The sequence below is a fragment of the Anastrepha obliqua genome, chromosome 3 (genome assembly GCF_027943255.1).
Source record: "Anastrepha obliqua isolate idAnaObli1 chromosome 3, idAnaObli1_1.0, whole genome shotgun sequence".
In the NCBI taxonomy this organism is placed as follows: domain Eukaryota; kingdom Metazoa; phylum Arthropoda; class Insecta; order Diptera; family Tephritidae; genus Anastrepha; species Anastrepha obliqua.
Window position 1 is genome coordinate 13615796 of NC_072894.1, and position 13339 is coordinate 13629134.

At 37.3% G+C, this 13339-nt stretch overlaps 1 protein-coding gene across 2 annotated transcripts in view; it reads left to right on the forward strand.

The window, feature by feature from the left end:
* The window catches only part of LOC129241242 (alpha-tocopherol transfer protein-like), a 49886-nt gene that overhangs the window by 34690 nt on the left and 1857 nt on the right, over positions 1-13339 (forward strand). The window lies entirely within an intron of this gene.

Genomic DNA, 13339 nt, shown 5'->3' on the forward strand with positions numbered 1-13339 from the left:
GTTGAATTTTTACACTTATTAAAAAAATTATGTCCCAAGGTGAATCTCGAGACAAGACCCGAAATCGCGGGATTACTCTAAAAATATTCCGAAATCATAATGTTCCGCTAATATTGGCATCCCCATAATTCACGGAGTTTAAAATAGCACACGAAGAGCAAAAGCGAGCTTTAGAGAAAAACAATATAATCTCATACCTCTGAATACAACTGAATGATTAGCGCCTCACTTTGAGCAAAAGCTATAGCACCAACCGTGTCTCATAGCTAACCTAATTACAACCTTGTGCCATTCAATTGGTAGCGGGAGGCATGGATGCTCATGGCCCTTTCGGTGCAGAAAAGCCGCTGTTTTGTTAGGAACGTGTGAATGTTTTTGTACGGGAGTAGTCAGTCAAGCATCGCTGCGAAACTTCAATTAAGAGACGGCGCAAATATTAAAAAAAAATAGTAATAAACATACACATCTACCTACTAGGAAAGTTGTCTTTGTGTGTGTAAGTAAATATATGTACATAAGTGGTAGCTATGTAAACATGTTAATGTGGCTGAGTAGGCAAATATTTTTTGTAAAAAGGTTCATCAAACTATTTATACCCTCTACGATATGACACTTAATAAAATAATTATTACAATTTTTATGGATGTATGAAACATTAGAAATACATATGGAAATATGCATATCCATATAAACTGTATGCGCATCAGATTTTGGTATAGTGTGTACGTACTTTATTTATTACTAGCAAACCCGGCCCCCTTCGCTGGGCACACTAAAATAGAATAGATATGGTTTAGAACAGAAAATATATGATTTTCATATTATTTATTTCTTTATTCTTTATTCAAGCGCTTTGGAATAACAATATTTTTTGTTTTTCTATTTGTTTTTGAGTAAATATAAAATATAAATTGAAAATCAGGAAAAAAGAAGATTGTTTTTAAATTTCAAATCAACGCATATGAATAAACAATCGTCTTTTTTCCTGATCATCCATGAACTTTTCGTTTCAATTTATATGTTTTATTAAGCATTGGAGCTTTTTTAACCATTATCCATTTATATTTTTCAAAAAAAAAAAAACGAAAAAAATTGTTTTTTCCACGAACACATAATTTCATTCGGATTTCACATTAAATTCTCAAATTTCGTAAGAAATTATTCACTGTTCCAAAATCCACTCCAAAAAAATTCACAAACAATTTTTACATGTTGCACTTACGCTTTTTCCTTATGGCATCCAAATCAGAAAGAAATATTGACACATTGTAACTCACACTGTCAATTTGACAGTTCAGTTCCACCCCAAGCGTTAAAAAAGTAAGCGACATTATGGCTGGCTCAAAAGAACGCTGTACCCGTTGCCAGTGCTCCGAATTACAACCAAACTTTACGAAACCCATTTTCAATACTTACTTAACAATGTGCGTAAGTTTGGTTTAATTCGGTGAAAAGACACGGCGGGTCCACGTTTTGGCATATATTTCGAGACCCTAGTCATCAATAGGTATGAAAATTATCCCGTATTAAAGCACTTATCGAGACCCTATCTACCAATAGGTATCCATACTATACGGAAACCATCTTCAATACCTCCTTAACAATGTGTGTAAGTTTGGTTTAATTCGGTGCAAAGACACGGCGGGTCCACGTTTTGGCATATATTTCCAGACCCTAGTCATCAATAGGTATGAAAATTACCCCGTATTAAAGCACTTATCAACAGCTTTCATTTGATACCCATATTGTACATACACATCCGAAGGTTACCCGGGTCCACGTTTTGACCTATATCTCGAGACCCTATCTACCAATAGGTATCCATACTATACGGAAACCATCTTCAATACCTACTTAACAATGTGTGTAAGTTTGGTTTAATTCGGTGCAAAGTCACGGCGGGTCCACGTTTTGGCATATATTTCGAGACCCTAGTCATCAATAGGTATGAAAATTATCCCGTATTAAAGCACTTATCAACAGCTTTCATTTGATATCCATATTGTAAAAACACATTCTAGGGTCCACGTTTTGGTCTCTATCTCGAGACCCTAGTCACGGAGCGGATGGAAATACTCTGAACTAAAGCATTCACCAACAGCTTCCATTTGATACCCATATTGTACATACACATCCGAAGGTTACCCGGGTCCACGTTTTGACCTATATCGCGAGACCCTATCTACCAATAGGTATCCATACTATACGGAAACCATCTTCAATACCTCCTTAACAATGTGTGTAAGTTTGGTTTAATTCGGTTCAAAGACACGGCGGGTCCACGTTTTGGCATATATTTCCAGACCCTAGTCATCAATAGGTATGAAAATTACCCCGTATTAAAGCACTTATCAACAGCTTTCATTTGATACCCATATTGTACATACACAACCAAAGGTTACCCGGGTCCACGTTTTGACGTATATCTCGAGACCCCAGTCACGGAGCGGCATGAAAAATACTCTGTACTAAAGCATTCACCAACAGCTTCAATTTGATATCCATATTGTACAAACACATTCTAGGGTCCACGTTTTGGTCTCTATCTCGAGACCCTAGTCACGGAGCGGATGGAAATACTCTGAACTAAAGCATTCACCAACAGCTTCCATTTGATACCCATATTGTACATACACATCCGAAGGTTACCCGGGTCCACGTTTTGACCTATATCTCGAGACCCTATCTACCAATAGGTATCCATACTATACGGAAACCATCTTCAATACCTCCTTAACAATGTGTGTAAGTTTGGTTTAATTCGGTGCAAAGACACGGCGGGTCCACGTTTTGGCATATATTTCCAGACCCTAGTCATCAATAGGTATGAAAATTACCCCGTATTAAAGCACTTATCAACAGCTTTCATTTGATACCCATATTGTACATACACATCCGAAGGTTACCCGGGTCCACGTTTTGACCTATATCTCGAGACCCTATCTACCAATAGGTATCCATACTATACGGAAACCATCTTCAATACCTACTTAACAATGTGTGTAAGTTTGGTTTAATTCGGTGCAAAGTCACGGCGGGTCCACGTTTTGGCATATATTTCGAGACCCTAGTCATCAATAGGTATGAAAATTATCCCGTATTAAAGCACTTATCAACAGCTTTCATTTGATATCCATATTGTACAAACACATTCTAGGGTCCACGTTTTGGTCTCTATCTCGAGACCCTAGTCACGGAGCGGATGGAAATACTCTGAACTAAAGCATTCACCAACAGCTTCCATTTGATACCCATATTGTACATACACATCCGAAGGTTACCCGGGTCCACGTTTTGACCTATATCGCGAGACCCTATCTACCAATAGGTATCCATACTATACGGAAACCATCTTCAATACCTCCTTAACAATGTGTGTAAGTTTGGTTTAATTCGGTTCAAAGACACGGCGGGTCCACGTTTTGGCATATATTTCCAGACCCTAGTCATCAATAGGTATGAAAATTACCCCGTATTAAAGCACTTATCAACAGCTTTCATTTGATACCCATATTGTACATACACATCCGAAGGTTACCCGGGTCCACGTTTTGACCAATATCTCGAGACCCTATCTACCAATAGGTATCCATACTATACGGAAACCATCTTCAATACCTACTTAACAATGTGTGTAAGTTTGGTTTAATTCGGTGCAAAGTCACGGCGGGTCCACGTTTTGGCATATATTTCGAGACCCTAGTCATCAATAGGTATGAAAATTATCCCGTATTAAAGCACTTATCAACAGCTTTCATTTGATATCCATATTGTACAAACACATTCTAGGGTCCACGTTTTGGTCTCTATCTCGAGACCCTAGTCACGGAGCGGATGGAAATACTCTGAACTAAAGCATTCACCAACAGCTTCCATTTGATACCCATATTGTACATACACATCCGAAGGTTACCCGGGTCCACGTTTTGACCTATATCGCGAGACCCTATCTACCAATAGGTATCCATACTATACGGAAACCATCTTCAATACCTACTTAACAATGTGTGTAAGTTTGGTTTAATTCGGTGCAAAGACACGGCGGGTCCACGTTTTGGCATATATTTCGAGACCCTAGTCATCAATAGACATGAAAATTACCCCGTATTAAAGCACTTATCAACAGCTTTCATTTGATACCCATATTGTACATATACAACCAAAGGTTACCCGTGTCCACGTATTGACCTATATATCGAGACCCCAGTCACGGAGCGGCATGAAAAATACTCTGTACTAAAGCATTCACCAACAGCTTCAATTTGATATCCATATTGTACGAACACATTCTAGGGTCCACGTTTTGGTCTCTATCTCGAGACCTTAGTCACAGAGCGGCATGAAAAATACTCTGAACTACAGCATTCACCAACAGCTTCCATTTGATACCCATATTGTACATACACAACCAAAGGTTACCCGCGTCCACGTTTTGACCTATACCTCGAGACCCCAGTCACGGAGCGGCATGAAAAATACTCTTTACTAAAGCATTCACCAACAGCTTCAATTTGATATTCATATTGTACAAACACATTCTAGGGTCCACGTTTTGGTCTCTATCTCGAGACTCTAGTCACGGAGCGGCATGAAAAATACTCTGAACTACAGCAGTCACCAACAGCTTCCATTTGATACCCATATTGTACATACACAACCAAAGGTTACCCGCGTCCACGTTTTGACCTATATCTCGAGGCCCCAGTCACGGAGCGGCATGAAAAATACTCTGTACTAAAGCATTCACCAACAGCTTCCAGTTGATATCCATATTGTACAAACACATTCTAGGGTCCACGTTTTGGTCTCTATCTCGAGACCCTAGTCACGGAGCGGCATGAAAAATACTCTGAACTACAGCAGTCACCAACAGCTTCCATTTGATACCCATATTGTACATACACAACCAAAGGTTACCCGCGTCCACGTTTTGACCTATATCTCGAGGCCCCAGTCACGGAGCGGCATGAAAGATACTCTGGACTAAAGCATTCACCAACAGCTTCCATTTGATACCCATATTGTACATACACATCCGAAGGTTACCCGGGTCCACGTTTTGACCTATATCTCGAGCCCTATTTCCAAAATAAAATATGATCCATGTTACTCGTGGATGATGTAGCTTTCGAATGGTGAAAGAATTTTTAAAATCGGTCCAGTAGTTTTTGAGCCTATTCGTAACAAACAAACAAACAAAGTTTTCCTCTTTATAATATTAGTATAGATATATGTCGGGTCGATTTGTGGGGAGGCAAAAAAATCGCCCATTGCTCTGTGAAAATGATATTCTAGGGATCAAAATAAAAAACTTTGCCGAAGGAACCATACCTCTAAAACGAATTCAGATGTCCCCCAATTTGGGTCGAACTTTTTAGTTTCTTTTCTCATGTAAAGGCCAAAAATGGTGATATTTTGAAATGATTGTATGGGGAACCCCCCAGAGGAGTTCCAGGGGGTGTGCCACTGGCATGGGTGGATCGGCCGTCCAAAGTTAGTGGGGGTCGGTCATACATTTGGACTCGATTGGAGCACTCTAAATGAGTCAAAGTGGTATTTTTCGTTCTACCCAAATTGAGGGACCTCAGAATTCGTTTTAGAGGTATGGTATTGGCAGTGCTGCCAACACTGCAATTAATGCGCATTATAAAACGTTTCTGAATATACCCAGACCGACTTACAATTTTAACCATGAATTCTTAACCGATAGAACAACACAGACATTTGGTAAATTGGTTCTTTGAACAGGATGTTGTATCTTGAGTCAAAATCATTTTTAGTGACGGATCATTTCACACTGGATGGACTTGTCCACAAATAAAATTGCCACATATGGGGAGAAGTAAAGCATTGAGCAATTTCAGAAAAATCATAACATCCACTCAAATGTATTCTTTGGTGTGGTTTTTAGCCTGGTAAATAATTGGCCCGTTTTTTTCGAAGATTAAAATGAAAGAGCTGTTACTGTCAATGGACATCGGTATAGACAACTGATCGAAGATTTTTTGAAGCCTGAGCTTGAAGCAATAGACATTGACGATCTTTAATTTCGACAGAATTGAGTCACACAACAAGGAAAAATATTGCATTATTGTGATCTAATTTTCCCGGTCGACTAATGTTGGCACAAACTGTCCACTTAGATCATGCGCTCTAACTCCATTAGACTACTTTTTATGGCATTTTTTTGACAAGTAAAGCCTGTGTGAATAAGCCAACAACGAATCCAGAGCTCAAGCACAACATTCAGATCGCGATTGCTGAATGCGCAGCGAGTTGTTGAAAATTTTAATGCTCGTATGACTGCTGGTAGACTTTTAAATGATGCCATTTTTCATATATACAGTCTGTGTCACAAAAAAGGAACGGCAATTATTCATGAAGTTTAAAAATTATATAATATATAATATTTAAAATTTGTTTTACATGAAAGTATGTACAAAACTCAGAGTCGCAATTACTCAATAAGACGTGTAGTCTTCGATGAAAGCCTGGCATTTTTTTCATGCTTTGAACCAACTTTTCTACGTAGCTCGTCGACAAACAGGACTAGATTTAGCGAACTTGACGCACGAGTTGCTTTAAATCATGGACTGGCCTTCCGGCAAGATGCGTTTTCATAGTTCCCCACACATTTTCAATGGGATTGGCGTCTGGGGACTGCGAAGGTAGGTCAATGCTGTGACGCCATTTTCTTGTTTCTCAATGTGCTTTTCTGAGAGTCGTGGTTTTGTTGATGTGGGACGGTAGGATATGTTCGCCTCCTTCAGTCGACGTTCTTTGGTGTTGATACTCACATCTATTCCCTTTGTAACAAAAATTGTGCGCTGATTTTTTAATGACTTTTGCAGCCGCTGCGTAAGATAATTTCGGCCCTTTCGTATGCGTGCATAAAAATAGCGCCTGGAAACGCTTCGCGTACTTCTCACTCATTTTTGTTTGGTTGCGTTTACGGGAAAGTTTCGTACGACATTAACCTGAGTTAGCACTGGCGTCGTGAAACTTAAGTGGGACTATTACGCAGCAAAACGCAGAATGAAATATATGCGGAAGTTAGAAGAAAAAAAACGGTTCTTTTCTTCTTACACAGACTGTATATGATTGTTAAGAGATGTTATTTTAAAACAACATCTAGGCGCGTCTTTTGAAATACCCTTTATAACCAGCTGTTTCCATGCCACGCGGCCGTGAATATTGTTACTTCTGAGTACTCTGCGCACTGTCTCATCGGATACTTGAGTGTGGAGTGTTGCCTTTAGTTCGTCGTTAGTTTTTGCGGCTTGGTTTATGGGAGTTTAGCGATTTTCTCTAAATGTTTGGCGTTCTTTTGGTCGACCACCAAGTGTTATGTTTTCCAAATTATCGCATTCTATACAGCAGTCTAAAATGATGTATAATATATTACGTTTTATATCGTTAATCCGCCGTAGTCAAGTGGGTTGGAGCGCCAACACATTGTGCTCCTCGGCGGGCAATGGCAAACCTCCAAGTGCGTTTCTGCCATGAAAAAGCTCCTCATAAAAATACATCTGATGTTCGAAGTCGGCTTGAAATTTTAGATACCCTCCATTTGTGAAACAACATCAAGACGCGCACCAAAGTAGGAGGAGGAGCTCGGACAAACACCCAAAAAAAGTGTAAGCGCCAATTCGGTCATTTGGCGACATCAGCATCGTAGGTTTTGCTGCATTGTGAAGATACAAAAGAATTTTTTTCCCAGCCGTCATAATTTTGGCCGAGTTTAACAAAGTGCGCCAGTCGTTTCTTTCTCTTCCAATCTTCCACACAATCTCTCTCTCAAATACTCCAAGTGACCTGTCATTGTCCAAGCTTCTGAGCCATACTTTAGGACGGGCATGATGAGAGCCTTATAGAGTGTTGTTAGTTGTGTTTGTCGAGAGAGGAATGCACTCGGATGAGAACTGCCTACAACTGACGACGACCACTGCGAACATACATAATTCTTTACCCTTTGGCATTTTCGATATGCAAAGCACCAAAATTACGAAATGATTGCAAATAAATTAGCTTCCAGTTAAAAATAGGCAAAAAACTGTAACTGGTTCAATCAACGGTTTCGGAAACAATAATTTGTGAGCACAGATTCCCATTGCCACGTACGTTGTTATTGTAATTACTTAACTGTAAAATATTTGGCTTGCTGAGATGTTTTTTAGGAAATAGACAACAATAACAACACGCATTTAAAAAAGTAAATTCGTCTAATTAATAGATAAGAAATTTTAAAGTCGACTAAATTTTAAAGAGACTATGCAAAATACTTCTGTGAGCCATGTAGATATGTACGTATGTATGTGAATTATTTGCGTGAGTTATGTTTTTGCTTGTACCAACTGAAGGGCATTCATTACGTTCCAATGCAAGGGCATACATGTTTCTTTTGCGAGGAAAGACTGTTGGAGCAGCGGACATACAGGTATATACGTATGTGTGTATAAGTATTTACTACGTACATTCGTTAATAAGCATACATGCATATACATATATGCATGTATGTATGTAAGCATTTAAGCATATAAGTACAATGATCTTATTCCTCATTACCTATTTGGGAAAACAAAATATGAAACAGAGCTCTAATTAGACATAAACATAAACACACACATATGTAATAAGTATATGTGTACCTTCTTTGACAATGTGTCAGTAGTATTACTGTATGTTAGTAAACAATTGAAGTTATCTTTAAAAAATATTGGTTACTTAAAGTTGTTTGACATGGCCGTTTGGTTCTTGAGTCTTTCGTTTTTGACTTCTACCGTCTGAAATTTCAAGTACTTTAAGCATTTTCATGAACACAAACATACAGTCACACAGAAAAGTTTACGTACACACACATATAATGCGTTCAGAATATAATTGATTTTATTAAAAAAAATCTCTGAAGAGACGAACTACGTAAATATTTATTTCGATAATAAAATTTAAAAATAAATATTTTGGAATTAACACATGGGCTGAGAAGTATCGGGCCTAACACATCGTTTTATTGCATTCATTTCTTTTTTCTTAAAAATACGGTTGTTCAAATTTCATGATATTTTATTCATCATTTCGTGTGTTATTGTGCTAATAGTGACGCTACTTTCGTTATTTTCTAAACAATCAATCAAAACGAGTTTCGCACCGTGTCACAAATCAATCAAAACAATGGCAAAACTATATGAATTGAACTTCGAATTGCTTCCACATCCACCATATTCACCAGATTTGTCTCGCAGCGGCTATTGGCTGTTCGCAGACCAAAAAAAAAAATACTCGCCGGTAAGAAATTTGGCTCGAATGATGAGGTTATTGCTGGAACTGAGTCCTATTTTGAGGCAAAAATTAAGTCGTTCTACAAAAGTGGTATTGAAATCTTAGAGTGGCGCTGGAATGATTGCATTGTTCTTGATGGAAGTTACGTTGATGAATAAAGCTAATTTTGAATAAAAAAAAATGTGTTTTCCTTGTTAGGCCGGGACTTTTCAGCCCATGTGTTATATATAATAAAAAACCAAGGTAATGAAGTCACAGCACAGAAGAGTATATGTACTTGCATAAAAAAAACTCTATAAAAAATTATTTAAATCAATTTCAATATATGTATAATATAAATGCTAAATGCAAATAGATTAGATAGTATCTAGTTGGGCTTTCCTTGGCCTCTGCTATTGATTTTAATCGATTAACCGAAAAAACTATTTTTTTTTCTCACAGATTTGAGTCCCTTCGCGCTCCAGACTTTCCTGCAGTTCATCTTTGTTGCTATAAGTTCTTTTACGTATCCCATAATTGTTATATGTATAGGGTAGGGTTTCGGCGATTGGAGTGGCGAAAGGAGTTATTTTGGCACGTTATCAAGCAATGAACCATTTACCACATTGGTCATGTGATTCGTCTCGTTCTCCTATTGGCAATATCATCCGTCATCAGACCTAATTTGGTTGCTGATTAATTTAGCTAATAATAAACTGGCTCAGATAAACAACAAACCGGCCCATAGTTGTTTCCAAGAACTTATATTTACTGACCCAACTAGCTGGCATACCATACAACTGTATACCGTCACCGAACCTCCGCCATGCTTTACACTTGGGATACCGTTCTTCGGTTGCAGCTCTTCATTCGCTTGCGTCATATTTTCTATTTGCCATCACAACTAAGTAGATTGAACTTCCTCTTCAAGATAATCGAAAGCAAGACACTTGTCCTCTTATCTGGCTCAGAAACCAACTTCTTAACCTCTTTCGCGGTTATATCTGAGGAAAGATTTGTTCTGAAAAAAGGTTTGCTGCTCAACCACTGCTCAACATTTACTAGTGAAATCTTTGCTATATATCAAGTCTCTCTAATAGCTTCCAAAAAGAATGGTAAATGCATTTGTACGGAGAGTCAAACTGCCATCAATGCTGTAAGAAATCTGCTTTAGTGATTTGCGTTCGCGATTTGCTTATCAAGCAAGCAAATAAAATTAAATTGACCGCAGACCACTGCGGAATTAAAGGCAATGAGTTCGCTGATTGTGTCGCGATAAGTGCTTACAAGGAAGCGCCTCTGTATTTTGACTCCATCGACTTAAAACGCCTAATAAAGCAGTACTTACATAATACGGCCTTTGGGTTCATCGAAGTTATATACCATTAATTTTGTCTCATTATAAAAAAAAAAACACAATATTTTGCTATTTCACTGAGAGCGACACGTGAGTTCGAGCAACGTTAGCTTGCCATTGATGAAAATTAGAGTTTAAGAGAACTCCTCAGATAGTTTCGTGAAATACTTTAACACCCTGACTGTTTTTCAAATCTGCCACTGGAATTTTTTTTACTCTAGCCGATTTTGGTTTTCTGGGTAATTTATAATGTCGCACACTATCCTTACATTAGTAGAAAACATTTCAGGAATTTTTTTTGCTGATTTCCCTTATGGTAATTATAATATTCACACGACAGCAGGTTCTACGTAACCGGATCGACCCGACTTTATATTGAGCCATAGACTGTCACTCCAGCAGCATTCCCCGTAGATGTATGGGAACTGTTTATGCTACCACAAAAACAACAACAATCTTCCTACCGCATTTTCCACTATGAAATATCTATCCATTTCGAAGTATTATAAAACTGTACAAGACAGTCTCATGTAGGCCTCGTTGTGACTTAAACGGTTTGTGCAAATTTATAAATTTGAAAACTTTGCTGAATAGAAGCTCTTTTCTCAGTTTATTTTCTTTCAGTTCTGTTGTTTATTAAAATCAATGGGTCTGTGGCCTTTTCTTTTAGAACGTATTCTTGTCAATTCCCCCTTCCATTACCTTAGTCGTACATCTCAATTTCATGTTGGATTTACTAATACTAATTAAATCCCCCTTCGATGAGGAGATCGTCAAAATTAAACCAAAGTTTTGATCTGGACTCTGCTCTTCCGATTGAGCATATGTAACCTTATTAAACTTTTTTTTTAGTTTTAGTTTATTTCTTTTATTTCTTATGCATTTTTGTTTTAATAAATCAGTTTTTACTAATGGTATGGGATTCATCAATTGGAATCTTGTTGGAATCGCAAAACTCATTGAACATCATAGTACATACATATTGACATATTGACGTATGTATGCAAAAAAACAAATAATCATTTCAGTTTACTTATCAGTTCAAGTCGTCAGCCTTTGCTGGTAGTTGCCTTAATTGTGTAATATAATCGTTTATAATTTTATTTCCTGTAAATAAATATGTAAATAATACTCAATCGTTTTGATTACTTGACCGCTTTGAGCTACTGGCCGATACTAATAGTTTAAAATGAATTGCTGAAGAAAAAAGAGGTTGTCTGTAAAAAGTCGGTTTACTGACGATAGTTTAACGTGACAACGTCATAAGAAAATATTGATGGAATGGTTGCAATTTTCAAAACAAAATTTTAATTTTATTTGTTTGATAGATATTTTGTATGGATATAGACGAGGAGGTAAATGGAATTGCAATGAAATAGGTCAAGCTACATTTACACAAACGTGAAAAATGACGAAACATTTATCAAATTCATGAAAGATATCTTCAATTTCGATTATGCATCAGACGTTAATAAGTCAACAACACTAAGAGGCACCATCATCGATTTGACTTTTTCAAGACACATTACCCTCGAAACACTCCCTTTCATTTCCTACTTTTCCTATCATCGTCCTATTCTCAACAGAGAAATGGTTCATTACCATGCACACAGGAAGAAGGCATATGCAAATACAAGTATGTGAATTTATATACAAATGCGCATATACATACATATATATGCTGCACTAAGCCAGAGCCAGATGTCGAACGTTGCCGAACGCGGGGGCCGATTGTGCTCTTTGTCGTTCGTTCCGCGCTCTCGCTTGCAGTTCAAGCACATTAGCTTACATTTGCTTGCGTACGGAATAGATTCGTATATTTGATATGTCCATATGACTTGTGTGCATCTTTACATATAGATTTGTTCTTTTTGAAAATTGCGCGAAATTGTATATGTATATGCATGTTTATATACATACATATATTAGTATACAACATATCTTATAAGGTATATCGTAAATATTACCATACATTTTTTCCTTCATATATAATAAAAAAATGAATAATAATAACATTAAAACAAGAGGTATTATTAACAAACTTGGTTTTATTTTAAGTTCTTCAAATAAATCAAATTAATAATAATCAATAAGAAGGCATATGCAAATACAAATAGGTGAATTTATATATGTACATATGCGCATATACATACATATATACGCTCACTTAAGTAGGAGAGAGTAAGATGTCGAACGTTGCCGTTCGTGTGCTTTGTTTGCTTTGTCGTTCGTTCCGCGCTTTCGCTTGCAGTTCATTCAAGGTAACGACAATGAGCAAGGTAACGGCAAATTAGCAAGGTAACGACAAATGAGCAAGGTAACGATAAATGAGCAAGGTAACGACAAATGAGCAAGGTAACGACACATTTTTTCGTGCGTGCAGCCGGCTAAATCGAATTATAAGACGTTATCACGTCAAAAATTTGAGTTAATAGGACTGTTTATGAAGCAAATGATTTGTAACAATTCTTAAAAATTATCACATTTTGGTGTTCCAAAAAACTTGCAAAATAGGGGAGAGAGAGAGAGCAAAAGACATTTAAATATGAGGGGAAGTTGCAAGTTTTTACTGGATAAATTTTTACTAGTAAGAATTTGCAAGTGAGAAAAACAGCTGACCGCAAAGTAAAAATAAACAAGAATCAAAATTTGGGAATTGCAATTGATGGCGATGTTGAAATGGAACAAATTATTGTGGACAAAATGAAATCATGTGATTCCCAA